This window comes from Camelus dromedarius, chromosome 6 (genome assembly GCF_036321535.1).
Source record: "Camelus dromedarius isolate mCamDro1 chromosome 6, mCamDro1.pat, whole genome shotgun sequence".
Lineage (NCBI taxonomy): Eukaryota > Metazoa > Chordata > Mammalia > Artiodactyla > Camelidae > Camelus > Camelus dromedarius.
The window spans coordinates 66,355,849-66,371,200 of record NC_087441.1 but is presented as its reverse complement, the minus strand read 5'-3'; the positions used below and the strand labels follow the sequence as shown (position 1 = coordinate 66,371,200).

The 15,352-nt window shown below is 44.3% G+C and overlaps 1 pseudogene; it reads left to right on the top strand.

Annotated features, from left to right (window-relative positions):
- Nucleotides 1-3,582: 3,582 nt before the first annotated feature.
- LOC105106025 (parafibromin-like) lies at nt 3,583-6,100 on the top strand (annotated as a pseudogene).
- The last annotated feature ends 9,252 nt before the right edge of the window (nt 6,101-15,352 follow it).

The window sequence follows — 15,352 nt, the reverse complement described above, 5'->3', positions numbered from 1 at the left end:
TAATTTAGAACATCGCTGTCCGCTGTCTGTCACACCCTCCTCCCCTCTTAACCAGAACATTTGCAAGAACGAAACTGGAAAGTGTTGGGGGATTGGAGAGAACCCAGGGGTCTGACTCAGTCATTTAACTGCCTGGCCCCTGACCTGCTCAGAGCATCTCCTTGGTGATGTGGTTCCAAGGTAGTGGCGGACACTATTGACTGCCTTCCAGGAACACTTTCCCTGCATCCTTGCCAACAAAATCTCAATTTTGCTTGGTTCTCAATATGCCTAACCCTAGGATATAACTCAGGACTGGTCTCTGTCAACTCTTTGCTACCAGAGGTGTCAGAGACCCGGTTCTGGCCAGTGTGATGGAAGGGGGTCTGCTGGGGCTCCAGGGAAGAGCAAATCTTAAGGAAAACATGGTGGAAGGGAAGACACGGTGGAAGACAAGCCAATCAGAGACTCAGTTGCCCGGCCACGCTGAGCTGCTGACATACGCTTGAAACTCCCACCTCGAGACTTCTTGTCACATGAGGAATTAAATGACTTTACTGGTTACAGCGCTGTTGGGTGTTGTGTCATTGTAAGGAAAATCACCCTAATTCCCCCAATTTCACCTCCTACGTCCTGCCCCCTGTAATGCAAATCAATGCGTTTAGAACCACAGGGCAGAGCTGAAAGTCACTCCACGTCTCCAATTAACAGATGGTAAAATAAGAAATTCAGAAGTGATTTCCCTTCTGATTAAAGTGATGAGGCTTGTTGTGTAAATGCCTACGGGAAAGGGGAAAGACACATCAGACATTTGGTGTGAATGACTCTCTCAGAATCATTTCCTAGGAGCAAATTTGTGGACAAAGCACATTAAGGATCAGGAAATTGAGGAGGTTATCTGGAAGGAGGAGAAAGGAACAGAAGGGGAACTGGAAACTCCATGATCAATGTCTTCCATTTTTTAATGAGATGTCATGTGAGACGGAGAATGCATTTTTCCAAATTGCTTGCCAAAAATGCCCGGTCAGCTGTTCTTCCAGAAGGCATGAGAGCTCTGGTCTCTCCACTCCTGGGGCTGCTGGTTTCTGCCCTGGGTGTTGAAAGTGCCAGGTTTTAAAACAACAACAACAACAACAACAACAACAACAACAACAACAAAACAAAGAGCTGAAGTTAATACTATTACAGGAGTATCAGAGACCAGCTTCAAAAGCTGCAAATATTTTTGGAACTTCTGCAATCCAATTCTCCATAGCAGCCTTGCTGTTCAATTCACTTGCATTGTTCATTTACAAGATTTTTCTTGAAATTTTGACAGTAACTTCTTCTAGTTTTTCCCTCAAATTTTTATGAATCTCAAGACTATTTTGGTCTGAGAGAATATATTTTTTAACTTAATTATAAAAGTAATACACATTTACATCCATATCTGTCCTCCACGCTGCATATCCCCAGTTCTATTTAGCCAAGTGTGTGGAACATAGTAGGTGCTCAGTAAATATTTGTGGACTAATTGCCTGAAGAAATGCAGGAAACTTAGAAACACAGAAAAACAGAATTTTAGAGAATTTTCCTTTTCTACATATGCATTTGTAGACAGTCAAATCTTATCCCACAAACAACATAAATGTCCATCGACAGATGACTGGATAAAGAAGTTGTAGTATATTTATACAACAGAATATTGCTCAGTTGTTAAAAAAAAGAATAAAATAATGCCATTTGCTGCAACATGGATGGACCTGGAGACCATCATTCTAAGTGAAGTAAGCCAGAAAGAGAAAGAAAAATACCACGTGATATCATTCATATGTGAAATCTAAAAAAAAAAAATTTAAAGACACAAATGAACTTTTTTACAAAACAGAAACAGACTCACAGACTTCTATAAAAAACAAACTTATGGTTACCAGGGGGGAAAAGGTGTGGGAAGGGATAAATTGGGAGTTCAAGGTTTGTAGATACTAACTACTGTATATAAAACAAACAAGTTCCTACTGTACAGCACAGGGAGCTATATTCAATATCTTGTAGTAACCTATAATGAAAAAGAATATGAAAAGGAATATATGTATGTATATGTATGACTGAAACATGATGCTGTAAGCCAGAACTGACACAACATTGTAAACTGAACATACTTCAATTAAAAACAGTCTTGTTCCACAAATATATTTTCTATTTATATCTTAAGTTGTCCATTTCTTTTCCTATAAAAGGGAAGGCTCTGGTACTTGCTATTTTCTGAAAATGCTGGGGTTTGGGGAAAATTTCAACTATATGATCCTCTACTATAATAAGGGGCAGAAAGAATGAAAGCTACTTTCACAAGTTTACACACGTGCTGGAAACAAACCTCAGTTTGCTAACTGCCATAACAGATTCCTTTACTTGGCCGTGTGGTCAGTCTAAGACATTTGGTAGAGTTTTAGAGTTCAGCTAGAACAGTTTAAAAAGCTGAATTAACCAAAGTAAGTAAACAATAAATATTCTCCCTCATCTGCTGTTACAGGGGGTAAGTGTGAGTCATGACGTATTTTCTTTGCTCGCTTGAAGAGTGATTTATGCACTGATGTTACCACACTTGTTTCAGGGGCTGGTGGAGTTGTACACGCAGCTCTGGAAGTAAATGAGAATCTGTTATGGAAACTCCCTGGAATGTCCTCATTAGCAACATAATTTAGCCAATGTGATACTGAGGCCGCTGTACCAGTGCTGTAAATGGTGTCCATGCCATTCCAGTAAATCATCTCCTCCAGACCCTCTGCAAGATCAGGGCTGAGATTTTTTACTCAGAAACACAAGGGGGAAATAATTTAGACAGAGTTTAGTTTTATGTTTCATCTGGCAGACTGGCATAAAATGTTCTTACAGCAGTCAACAGGGAGCCACAAAGGGCTTGAGTTCAAATTATGGTCAATTTCTGATCATGGGTGTCCATGTTATTTGCACAATGGATTATCCTTACACTTGGCAAAATTTTCCTTGGGAAAAATGGAGAAATAAGGGCAGTTTGTCTGAAGTTCCAATTTTCCCACCTAGACATTCATTTAACAAATACATATTAAGCACATATTTGGGAGGGGGTATAGCACAGTGGGAGAGTGCATGCTTAGCACGCACAAGATCATGGGTTTGATCCCCAGTACCTCCAGTTAAAGAAAAAAATAATAACAAATAAATAAACTTAATTACCACCCTGCCACCGGGAACAAAACAAAAAACAAGCAAACAAACAAAAAGCCCAATGCACATGTTTGTTGTCAAGCATTGTTCTAAGTGTGAGGACCCTGCAGACAGCAAAACAGAGCCCTGCCCTCATGGGTCTTAGTTTATTAGGCAAATACAAGAAAGAAATCAATACTAATACATGATATGATACTGGGTAAACATAAATGCTGTAATAAAAAATACAGAAGGATGAGGTGATGAGAGTGATATTTTAGATAGGGTTCTCAAGAGGAGAGACATCTCTGAGCAGAGAAGTGGGTGAACTGAGGAGCCAGCCTTGGGTTTATCTAGAGGAAGAGGCTCCAGGCTGAGGAAACAGCAGGTACAAAGGACCTGGGGCAGACCTGTCCAAGAGCAGATGCAACCACGGGCATGGCTGAGGACCAGGAGGGAAGCCAGTGTGACCAGCAAAGCAAGCAAGGTTCGAGTATGTGAATTGTGTCAGAGAGACACCTAGGGACACAGTCCTGCAGGGCATTGAGGCTTCAGGGAGAACTTTGGGTTGGCTGGTACATGTAGAGGGTTATTGCAAAAGAGTGACACAATCCAAATTGCCTTTAAAAGGACCCTCTGGCTGTAAAGACTAAACTCTGTGTGTGTGTGTGTGTGTGTGTGTGTGTGTGTGTGTGTGTTTATTAGGGGGAGGGGGCGAGGCTAAAAATAGACACAGGAAAACCACTGAGGGGGTTATTACAGAAATCCTTCCCAGAGATGACTGATTTGGACCAGAGTCAGGATTTCTGGCTGGGCTGGATATGGGGTAGTAACAAGAGAAAAGTGAAGGATAATTCTGGCTAGGAGTCTCATCAAATGAGGAGTACCACAGTGGGTCCTCTTATCTGGGGGGGTGGGGGGACTCTCTCCCAGCACCCCTCCCAGTCCCCCCACCCTACAGATACCAAAATCCAAGGATATTCGAATGCCTTATATAAAATGGCATAATATTTGCATGTAATCTGCGCACATCCTCCTATATGCTTTAAATCATCTCTAGATCACTTAAAATACCTAATATGATGTAAATGCTATGCAGATAGTTGCCAGAGTGTGACAAATTCAAGTTTTGCTTTTTGGAAGCTTCTGGAATTTTTTCCCCTAGTGTTTTATTCTGTGGCTGAATCCACAGATGCAAACCCGCATGTAGAGGGGCTGATTGTGTTTATTAAGATGGGAAAGACCGTGAGAAGCAGGTTTGGGCGGGTCTGAGCAGGTAAACCAGAGGCCATTTTAAACAGGTTAAGAGTGAAATCTCAGGAGGATCCCTCTTCGTGGGGTGATTGTTGTAAGTATGCACTTTGGGCCCTGCTCCTATGTAAAAAAACATCAAGAGGGGAAAGGGCTAGTAAGATGATCTCATGTGGCTTTCTGAGGCCTCAGAGTGTGGGTGGGGGTCTTCGGAGCCCTGGCTGCTGTCACCGGTGCAGACAACTGTCAGTGCTGCTGGTTCACTGAGGCGCCAGCAACAGGGGGAGACACACGCGCTCAGCCTGCTGCACCAGCACAACCCCCAGGAGATGGTGGTGAAGGCAACAAGGGGACGTCTGGTATTCCAGCAGCCTGAGAATGCCGAGATCGACTAACCGTGTAGTTTAGGAGACTGGAAAGGAAAACCAACCCTGAGAAAACCATGCATCGGACTCTTATTTCTGCTTTATAATGTGCACACTTCTCATCCTGCTGTTCCTGCTGTTCCTTCTGTTCGTGTCCTACCCCAGCTGCTGGAAGCATTTCCGTAGTTAGAAGACCTGACTGACAGACAAAGACAAGTATCATATGATGTCACTTAGATGTGGAATCTAAAAAAGTGACACAAACGAACTTATTTACAAAACAAAGAGACTCAGACAGACACAGAAAACGAACTTATGGTTGCCAAAGAGGAAAGGGATAAATTATAGCACTGGGAACTATAGTTAATTTCTTATAACAACCTATAATGAAAAAGAATATATGTGAAAATATATACATATAACTGAACCACTATGCTATACACCAGAAACAACATTGTAAATCAACTACAGATCAGTCAAAAAAAAAAAAAAAAAAAGACCCGTCTGAGAAGACAACTTGGATATCTCGTGGTGAGACAGCAATGTTAGCAAGTACAGACAGAAGTGCCCCCTCGAAGGAGGTCTTCAGGGATCTGCTCAAGTTAAACGAGCTGCAGATAAGGATTTAGGATTTAGCAGAAGCAGAGGAAACGTGAGTTGAAGACGAAGAGTGTGTGACCTTGATAAGGAGAGGTCGGCCCAAAGGAGGGACTGCACAAACAGAACAGATTAGGTCTTTGTCTGAAGCTCTGTCTTTGGAAACAATCTGCTGCCAACAAAGTCAAAATGAAGGCTAAGAACTGACCTACAACCAAGATAGATCTAGATGATGATATAATTGCCTTAAAACAGAGGCGTTTGCAGGATGCTGAGGCAACTGTGACTCAAGATATTGTTAGTGGTGTGTGTGTGATGGGGGTGGGGGAAGGGTCAGAAGTACAGTAAACTGTTCCCAAGAAAATTTCTGCAGTTCTTCCATCTGTGTGGGCCAGAGAAGAATGGGACGTACCTGAACAGTGGACTGGCCCAAATACAGCACCTGTGGGTCCCGCATTGTGTACAAAGTAACCTGTCCCAGCTGTCTACAATGCATATGACCAAGAAAGACTCAAAGGAAAAGAAATGGAAGGCTTTGAAACTGGCACTACAGCACCTACCACGGCAGGTCTCAGAAACCTGTAACAGAGGAGGATGCATCTGCCCGGAAGACTCAGACTCCCGAGCACAGCCAGTTCCAAGACCGATTTCTCGAGGCAGGATTCCCCCAAACCAGAAGAAAGGACCTCGAGCACCCATTATCATAAGTCAGGCAGTACCACTTCATTAATAGCCATGCTTAATGCAAAAGGCTTTCTACAGGATCTGAAATTTGTCCCATCCCATGAAAAAACAAACAGAAGGCTGCCAATGAGAAAATGAAACTACAATTCAGAGAAGAAATGATCAGATACAGCCAGAGGACATGATGATGATTGTCCGAGTTGCTTATAAAGTCGAAGACCAGCACTGAAGTGCATCTCTTAAGGGTAGGGGGGACTAGGTTGAGCAGTTTTTGTACAAGGTCCCACCTGGCACTTCAAAGACTAGCCATGGCTTTGGCCTGATGGTTCGCCAGTCGATATATTTGCTAAAACTAAAGACTCGTCTCAAGTATGATGGAGTTTGTCTGCATCCAAATGTTCAGAGATAGGATGGAACGGGATTGCAACTCAGCTATCACAAACATCCTTTGGACAGATCAGTTTTCTTACAGTTCTGGGAAAACTTACAGCTGCATGGTAAGGCACACATCCCACTTGAGAGTCTCAGTTAGTTGGTTTCTCCTTTTTCTGGAAATTTGGGTTAAGAAACATAGATATACTTTGATCTAAAGGCTAAGAGTCAAGTTTTATGAGTTTGCCAAAAACTTAAAAAAGACGACGTTCTCAGACTGAGCTCTTACAAGACCTTATTTAATCCTTTGCGGAAAACCCTGAGTAACACACTTAGGCTCTGTGGGTTCTATCTTTCCCCGTTGCCTCTCCGACTCCTGATGGTCTTTATTTCTTCATCCTCCCAGAAGCCCCTTCCCTCCTCCCACCCCTTGGGCGCAGAGCCTGGCTTATGGTAGGAGCTCCTCCCACGCTACCAGCTATGTCATGCTATTGCTGTTGGAGGCACAGTTTGAAAAACAAGATATTCGTCATTCTTATTGCCAGTTTTGTAATGACCACAATTGCCGTTTCGAAAACGTTGGCATCACCACTAGCCTGAAGCCTAACCTCTGAACGATCTGTGTCTAATCACAGAACGGAGTGGTAGCATCATAAATGTCACCCCACTCCACTCTCCGATGTACACCCTCATTAAGGTCAAGGAGGGGGTGAGCTCCTGAGCAGTCAAGCTGCTTCCATTGATCACCTAATGAAAACATACAGCGTTTGACAGTGAAGAGAGAAGTTTACACGGGGATGCTAGCTGCCACATCGGTGCCCGTGCTATTGCTGGGAAAGGCTTTCCCCATAACATGCATTTTAAGATTCTCCTAATTGCAGAAAGCACAGGAGGACTGAAGGAAGGTTGGGTACTTTAATTCTGCAATTTCATTACCAAAACGTATAAATAAAATTTAGACACTGGTAAGCAGCATGAGAACCCTGAGGGATGAAATGCAGAGGCCAAAGGAAAAGGAAGATGAAAGCTTTGCTTAATCTTTTTGGGTAGATTATGCCTGTGATGTTTTTCTGAGGTCCTGTGACGTTTAATAGCAACATAAAAAAAAACCAAATAGGGAGCATAAATATAAGCATGGAAATAGTCACCTAGTGATAAACCATGAACGCCTTAAAAAGAAGCAGAGACGTGTAGCACACATTTGAAATGGGTAGGAATCATGTCATGGACAGAATCTAATTTATTGTCATGAGCAGAAATAAAAATGCCCAAGGAATCAGAGCAACCGTTCCCGGCAAGGGGATTGTGGCAGGGAACTCTGAGCTCCAAAGCGCATGGAGAGGACCTGTGGACAGGTCCCCTCCCCTGACAGTCCTCCCTGACACGCTTGTCTAAACTGGCACGTCCCCCACATGACTCTCCAGCCCCTCCCTCTGCCAGGCTCTCCCTGCAGAGCCCGTTCCTGCCTGAGTGTACCTCCTAGTTTGATCCTCCAATGTTTTTAGCTTCTTCTCTATTTTCCTATGAGAACCCTTTAGGGGCTTTTTGGTTGTGCTTTTGTTTTGTTTTACTTTCTGGTGGATTTCCTTAAGATTATCCCCCAGCAGTTTTACTGACTTTTTCCATTTCAGTTTTCAGCTTTTGACTTCCAGGAGCCCACTGGTTCCTGCTTTATGGACCTAATGTATCCTCTTGTCTCTCCCCAGGGAGTTCAATTTTAAGATGTTTGTTTCTTCTCCTCTCTGTATAGCTCCCGACTCCTTTGAGCTTTTTATCTTTACTCTTTCCTCCCTGTCTTTCTCATTAGCAGTGTCCCTCGACATCTACCATCCTCTCTTCTTCCTCATCCACAAAAGAATGAGGCTCCTGAGGGCTCAGGGAAGCTCAGTGCGAGGCTGGCCCGTGTTTCCTGGTGAACCTATCTGCAGGGTTACGGGCAGGGACAGCCATTTGGCCAGGTGACTCTCAAACTTATCAGTGTCTGTACATCTGCTTCTCCAGAGAGGAGCCCTCCACTTCGCACCTGGAGAGGATGCACCTGGTTCCCAGGGTTCCCGGAGGACAGTTGAGCCTGGGGTTGGGGAGGAGGGTCCCCACGAGATGCGTGGACTTTCACAAATCCTCCTGTGTCCCACCTCCCCACCCCCACCTTCCTTCCCCAGCCTGGTGACTTGAGTCCCTTCCTCTGGGGGGAACTGTAGAAAGTTCATCCAGCCTTTCCAGCAAATTCTAAAATTCACAGTGAATAGCTTATTTGGTAGGACAGTTTTTGAAAGGTTGCAAATCAGACCTGAATATTTTTTCTTATACAAACTTTGGGGGGCAATATGAAAAGGGGCTATGAAGTTACAGTTTGGTTGCACAGGGGCTTGGCCATGTGGGCTGGTGTTTCCAGTCATGTTCACGAGGTGCTCTGTAGGGAAGGAGTGGAGGGTGGCCCAGGGGCACCTGTGTGCTCTGTCCTGGGCCCATAGGTGAGACAGGAGGGAAGGGGGCAGGGCACAGACATTGAAAGAATGACACTGTAATTAGCACCAAGATGGTGGAAGAGTCAACTCCCAGTAGACCTTGGGCTTCAGTGTGCTCTCATCGACATACAATAGCTGCTAAATGGCCCTCCCACAGGTGCCAGGACAGCTTCAGGGCTGAGCATAGGAGGTCAAAGGGTGGGGGGTGGCCCAGTTCCTGGGACTCCCAGCCCCCTCCCCAAAGCAGTTGGAACAATCCCCCCACTTGTTAGCATATGAAGTTACTGAGCCCATGAAAACTAACAGCCCCGCACCTCAGGGCAGAGCTAATTTTTTCTGGCCGACCCCAGGCTCTGAGGCCACTGCTCTCCCTTCTGAGTAAGACGGCCCGCCTTCTGCCTGTGGAATGTGTACCTCCTAGGCCTTTCTCTTGCCTTCTGAGACGGCCTACACTCTGCCTCTGGAAAGTACATCTCTCTGAATAAACCCACCTTTACTCAGCTATGGCTTGGTCTTGAATTCCTTCCTGTGCACAGCCAGGGATCCACACTTGGCAGGGCCCATCCCAGGGCCCATCCTCTCTGGGCAAATTTTTTCCTGTATCATCAGGACGAGGTGTTCTGGTTAATTTCTTTACCTTCACTAGTAATATTAGGGGCCTTGAGGTTCCAACTCAAAGTGCATCTCTTCCCTTCTATCGTAACAAGCCCATCTCATTTTTCTCCCAGTGGAGAGCTAGGGTGAGTCATACACAGAAGTCCTAAATTCTACTTCAGGGCCATAAGATGATACTTTGAATCACCTTATGATTCCTGAGTAACGGTACTTTGACTCCTGAGTAACAGTAACATCTCCTGCCCGATGTGGTTCAGGTGTGACAGATGAATAAGCAGCCTTAGTTTGGGGGACAGATGAACAAGCCTGGTTACCTGCGCTCTGCTTTTGCACTTCTTTGAGTCTTTCTTTCAGGCATGAAAAGGCAATGGCTGTAAAAATGTTCCTTTGAAGACTTGTTAAGATTGGAATGTCACGTTTCAAACAATCCATGTAATACATTTAAGAAATGAATGAGATGAGCCGGTTTGTGTGCCTGGGGATGAATATGACTGTGTAATTACATACATCACTTACAAAGGTCGGAAAGCAGGTGGAGATGGTGGGCTGGTGGTCTGTGAAGTATGTTGCTAATGTTTATTTAGTTATTTTTTCGAAAGGGTGGAAGTAATTAGATTTATTTATTTATTTCTTGATGGAGGGACTGGGGATTGAAGCCAGGACCTCCTGCATGCTAAGCAGGTGCTCTACCACTGAGCTATACCATCCACCATTTTTTAAAAATTTTTTAATGTTTGTTTGTTTATAGCAGGGAGGTAATTAGGATTTTTTTTAATGGAGGAACTGGGGATTGAACCAGGACCTCCCACATGCTAAGCATGTGCTCTACCACTGAGCTATACCCTCCCTTGTGTGCTGCTAATGTTTGGCTTGCACACACACATTTACACACACACATATACACAAGCACACACTCAAGACCTTGGAATTGGTCCTCGTACACATCTGGGGATGTACTTCAACACTACCTTTGTCTGCAGGGAAACATTCCTGTAATTAGTCTTAGAAGATGAGAAATGTTTCAGTAAAAGACAAAGCCATAAGCAGAATATATTATTCCTCTGAAAATCCCATGTCCTTTAACGAGCAGAAGTCCTTTCTCCCTACTCCCCATGCCACCTTGGGGTGAGAACTCAGTCAGAAGGGCTTTTATCTGCAGTTTGCAGGGGCCCAGCTCCACCATGTCTCCCTCACACCATGTCCCCACACAGGCTGCAGAGGCAGGGCCCAGCCACAGTCTGACTTGTCTTGGTGAACATCTCTCTTCCCCTAAGGAACTCAGCAAGAGAGGCAGTCATGAGAGGAGCTGTCACCAAGCTGGTTCCCATTCACTGCCCTAGCTGTGGGAGATGCCACAAGGCAGTTTCTCAGCTGTCCCGCTGGTTCCTAGGAGGCCTGGGACTGTCCACGTGTCCCCTGCCTTCACAAACAGTTGCAGACTCTACAGCTGCTTGGCTGGAGTCCTTTGGAACAAAGTGACCCCCTGCCCATGTTGCCATCATCAGACGATCTCATGCCCATGTTGCTACAAATGGCATTATTTCATTCTTTTTTATGGCTGAGTAGTATTTCATTGTATAAATGTACCACAGCCTCTTTATCCAGTTATCTACTGACGATATTTAGGTTGTTTCCATGTCTTGGCTATTGTAAATAGTGCTGCTATGAACATTAGGGTGCAGGTGTCTTTTTGAATTAAGTTTCCCTCTGGATATAAGCCCAGGAGTGGGATTGCTGGATCATATGGTAAGTCTATTTTTAGTCTTTTGCGGAATCTCCATACTGTTTTCCATAACAGATACATCAAACTGCATTCCCATCAGCAGTGTAGGAGGGTTCCTTTTTCTCCACACCCTCTCCAGCACTTACCATTTGAGGACTTTTCAAAGATGGCCATTCTGACTGGTGTGAGGTGATACCTCACTGCAGTTTTGATTTGCATGTCTCTGTTAAAACCCTTTACCTTGCACATAGCTTGTAGAGCCAGCATGTCTATATCTGTATCTCTGCCTGACCATTTACTACATCAGTGAATTTGAGCAAGTCTCTTAACCTCTCTACAGAAGAATTTGATGAGTTGATAGTTGCAAAGAAATCAAGCCTAAAACGGAGTACGTTCTATGTCATTTGGGCTGTTATTATGACTACATTTAATATAATAATTTTAAAGAACTCTTGATAACCCTTCAGGGAGAGATTTCTGAATCTTTTCAATATTCTCATGTGATAGGTATAAGCTGTTTTCGTTTTCAAAGGTAATAAAATTAATGCCAAGAGAAATAAGGTGATTAATTGAAGATAGCACCGAGTCAGAGCCAAGTAAGTACAAGTGCAGGAACTGACAGCTGAGCACTGGCAGATCACTCCACGCCACACAGATGGGAGTGGCTACGACTCAAATACATCGATTCCTATTCCTTTTTAGCAAATCAAAAAGAGGATATAGCAAATCCGATGTGGAGGTGGTATAAATACAGACTGTTTAAAGAGGGCAAGACAGCTGCAAAACACAGCCCCTGAAAGTAACACCCACAAAGCCTGATGAAATCCATAGCTTGAAATCTTCCTCCTAATTTTCTAGAGGCCCAGAAAGTGGGGGTCACCATCCGGCTGTGAGTTTCTAGGAAGAAACTTTAAATAAATATGGGCAACAAGTTATACTGCAGGGCTTGGGTGTACAGTCCTGAACGTGCCCGGTCTACCATTGCTGATTTTTTAAAATAAAGAATTACTGGTGCAGAAATGGTATCTATCCTTAGCCAGGCACTGTCAGTAAATTTGCCTACCCATTTTGGATGGCTTAGTTTGCCTTTTTCTGCGAAAAATGAATATGTGCGTGACATTTTGAGATTTGGATTATCTGGGAAAGTCGATTCAGAACAGCACAAAGAAACAGCTTAGGTGGTTTTCTTTCTAATCAAACCACGAAGCCTAACACATTGTGAAGAAATTGTGCCCCCTGCTGATTTAATTTGATATTAACCTCATCGGCTTAAAAAAAATGTGTTTTTTTTGAAAATTCAGCCTGCAGGACTGCAGGATGGTGCTGTGACTTCAAGGTCAGCCATTTCAGCGTCCTCTCGGATGCTGCGGCAGCCTCTCCCGGCAAACAGAAACTCTTTGCTTGATACTGACCTTGGAAAAAAAAGGAAGCAAAGAAGAAATGCTTCCTTTTGTGAATCTCACAGACATTTGTCCTAGGAACCTCTTTGGTATTCCATGTACATTTGTCCACTCTGAAGAGGAAACACAAGTAAGATGAAAAGTTCGGGGAGCCGTGCTGGTTAATGGGGAGCACAAGCCCCTGTGATTACTTTCGACTTTATTAGGACGCAGAGGACATTAGAATCTGTTCCAGCTACCTGGAGACAGAAAAATGCTCCTTGAGAGTGATTGAGTTTATTCAGTCTGAGAAGAGTATTATCGCCAAAGAATAGCAATCACGGCTATGGGTTGGGGGCAGCCTCCCAAGTCACAGGGTTCACTTGAAATGAGCCACCGACTCAGATTTCGAATGCACCTCTCCAAAGGGCTCCAGCCCTGGACAAAATGATCAACTAGGAATGTAGCAGTTGTAACCCTGGCTTCTCTCTTCTGGGATCCTCAGTTTTGTCTTTTTTTTTTTTTTTTCAATTGAAGTAGAGTCGATTTACAATGTTGTATTAATTTCTGGTACACAGCATGGTGACTGAGTTGTACATATAGATTCATTTCTGTCTTTAGTCTCATTCTCTCCTTTGCCTACTGCCTCTCAATCGGGGCTTTTAAATCTGTACCTTTTTCTGGTCTGGTACTGACTTCCCACAGGCTGTCAAGCAATCTTGCGGCTTATGTTCTTTTCCTCTGCCATGGACTGAATGTTTGTGTCCTCCCCAAAGCCGTATGTTGAAGCCCTAACCCCCACGTGATGGTATTCGGAAGTGGGTCTTTGGGAGGTGACTAGGGTTCCATGAGATCGGGAAGGTGGAGCCCCCAGGATGGGACTGACACCTTTCTAAAGGGATGGAGAGGGCAGGGGTCTTTCTCCTCCCCAGGAGGACACAGTAAGAAGGTGACCATTGCAAACCAGGAATGAGGGCCCTGACCAAGTACCTGACCTGCTGTCACCCTCATCTCTGACTTCCAGCCTCCAGAACTGCCTGTGGTTTAAGCCATTCAGTCTATGGTATTTTTCAATGGTGGTCTCTTAAAAAGATATTTACATCTTTCGGAGAAATCCTGAACATAGGAAGAACTTTAATGGAGCATTGGCCTTGGAGAAGATAATGGAGGTGTTCCAGGACACAGTTCTGCACACCTCTCCCAGCCAAGGCCACAGGGCACAGGCCACATCACTGGCTTTCTGCCAAGTGCAGAGTGAACCAGTTCTTCCAGACTAAAGGATGCAAAGCTTGGCTCTAGATTCAAGAGGAAGGTAGTGAAAATCGCCTTTTCCCCCCATCCCTTAGAAAGGCTTTCAGTCTCCCCAGTGTCCTTGTGATCTTCGGTTACAGTTGCCAGATTTAGCAAAGTACAAGGCACCCAGTTAAATCTGAATTTCAGATCAATAATGAATGATTTAATATTCATATTTGTTGTTTGTCTGAAATTCAGATTTAACTGAGATCCTGGATTTTACCTGACAGTCTTATCTTTGATTTAGCTGTTTCCACGCTTTCTGACTTCCAGGGTATTCTAAATCCAGCTGAGTGACTTCTGAGCCAAGGTCACCACAGCGGCCCCTCACACGCCACTGCTGTCCGGGAGCTTATCGCCCTCTAGTGGGCAACAGGGACATCACACCTGCCGAGCGGGGAGCCCTGGCCTGGGCAAGGATGCTCAGAGACCACATCCTCAGAGTGGTCCTCGAGGGCTGGGGAAGGGGCCTGCTGAGTTCAAAGCTGGCTAAACCGAGTTCTGTTTTCCCCAGGGCCCTTGAACAAGAAAGAGGCCCTGTTCCCAGTAGCAGAAGTAGAGATTCCCTTGTTTCAGTTAAGAGTGCACTGGAGGAGTACTGTCTGGAACAGCCTAGGCTGATGGTGTCGCTCTCACCTTGGGGTGCACTCACCCCGTCACTGATGACTGCGGGACAGATGCTGTCATCTCCTGCTGGGGAGAAAGCCAAGCCCTTCTCCCCACTGACCCCAAAGGTTTATCAAGGTGTGTTCATTTAGACAGCAAGCTCCAGGAGGAGCTTGTCTGTAATGTGCCTGGCACCCAATAAATCGGTTTAAATGAACTGACCTTAAAATCCACTAGTGGCTTTGAATTAAAAACAAAGAAGAAACCTACTATGTACAGAATAGATAAACAACAAGATCCTACTGTAAAGCACAGGGAACTATAAATCCAATGGCCCGTAGTAACCTGTAATGAAGAGGAATATGAAAAAGAATATGTGTCTATATATAATTGAATGACTATGCTGCCCACCAGAAACTAACACAACATTGTAAACCAACTATACTTCAATAAAATAAAATAAAATAAAATAAAGAAAGAAACCCATTTATCAGAAAAGAAGTGTGTACCCCCAGCAATGACTGTGGAATTGGGTTTTAGAATTTTAGCTCCACTCTTAACATAAGAAGTGGATGGCTGGAGTCGGGCCAGTGCTGAAGGATGGATAAATATGAAATGGTTGTACAGTACATGGCTTGTTGCATGAAACAAGGATAGTGTCTAGGGTAGTGGCATGGAACCAGAGCCTGGGTTCTAGAATGCAGAGATGACTCCCTGTTACACCCTGGATTTCTTGAAGGACGGTTTCTCCAATACAGGTGTCCCATGATTGTTGGTTGAATGACTGAATGAATGAATAAGACTGTATCTATCACAACCACCTCCACACCAAAGATGACCTGTCTGGAGCACACT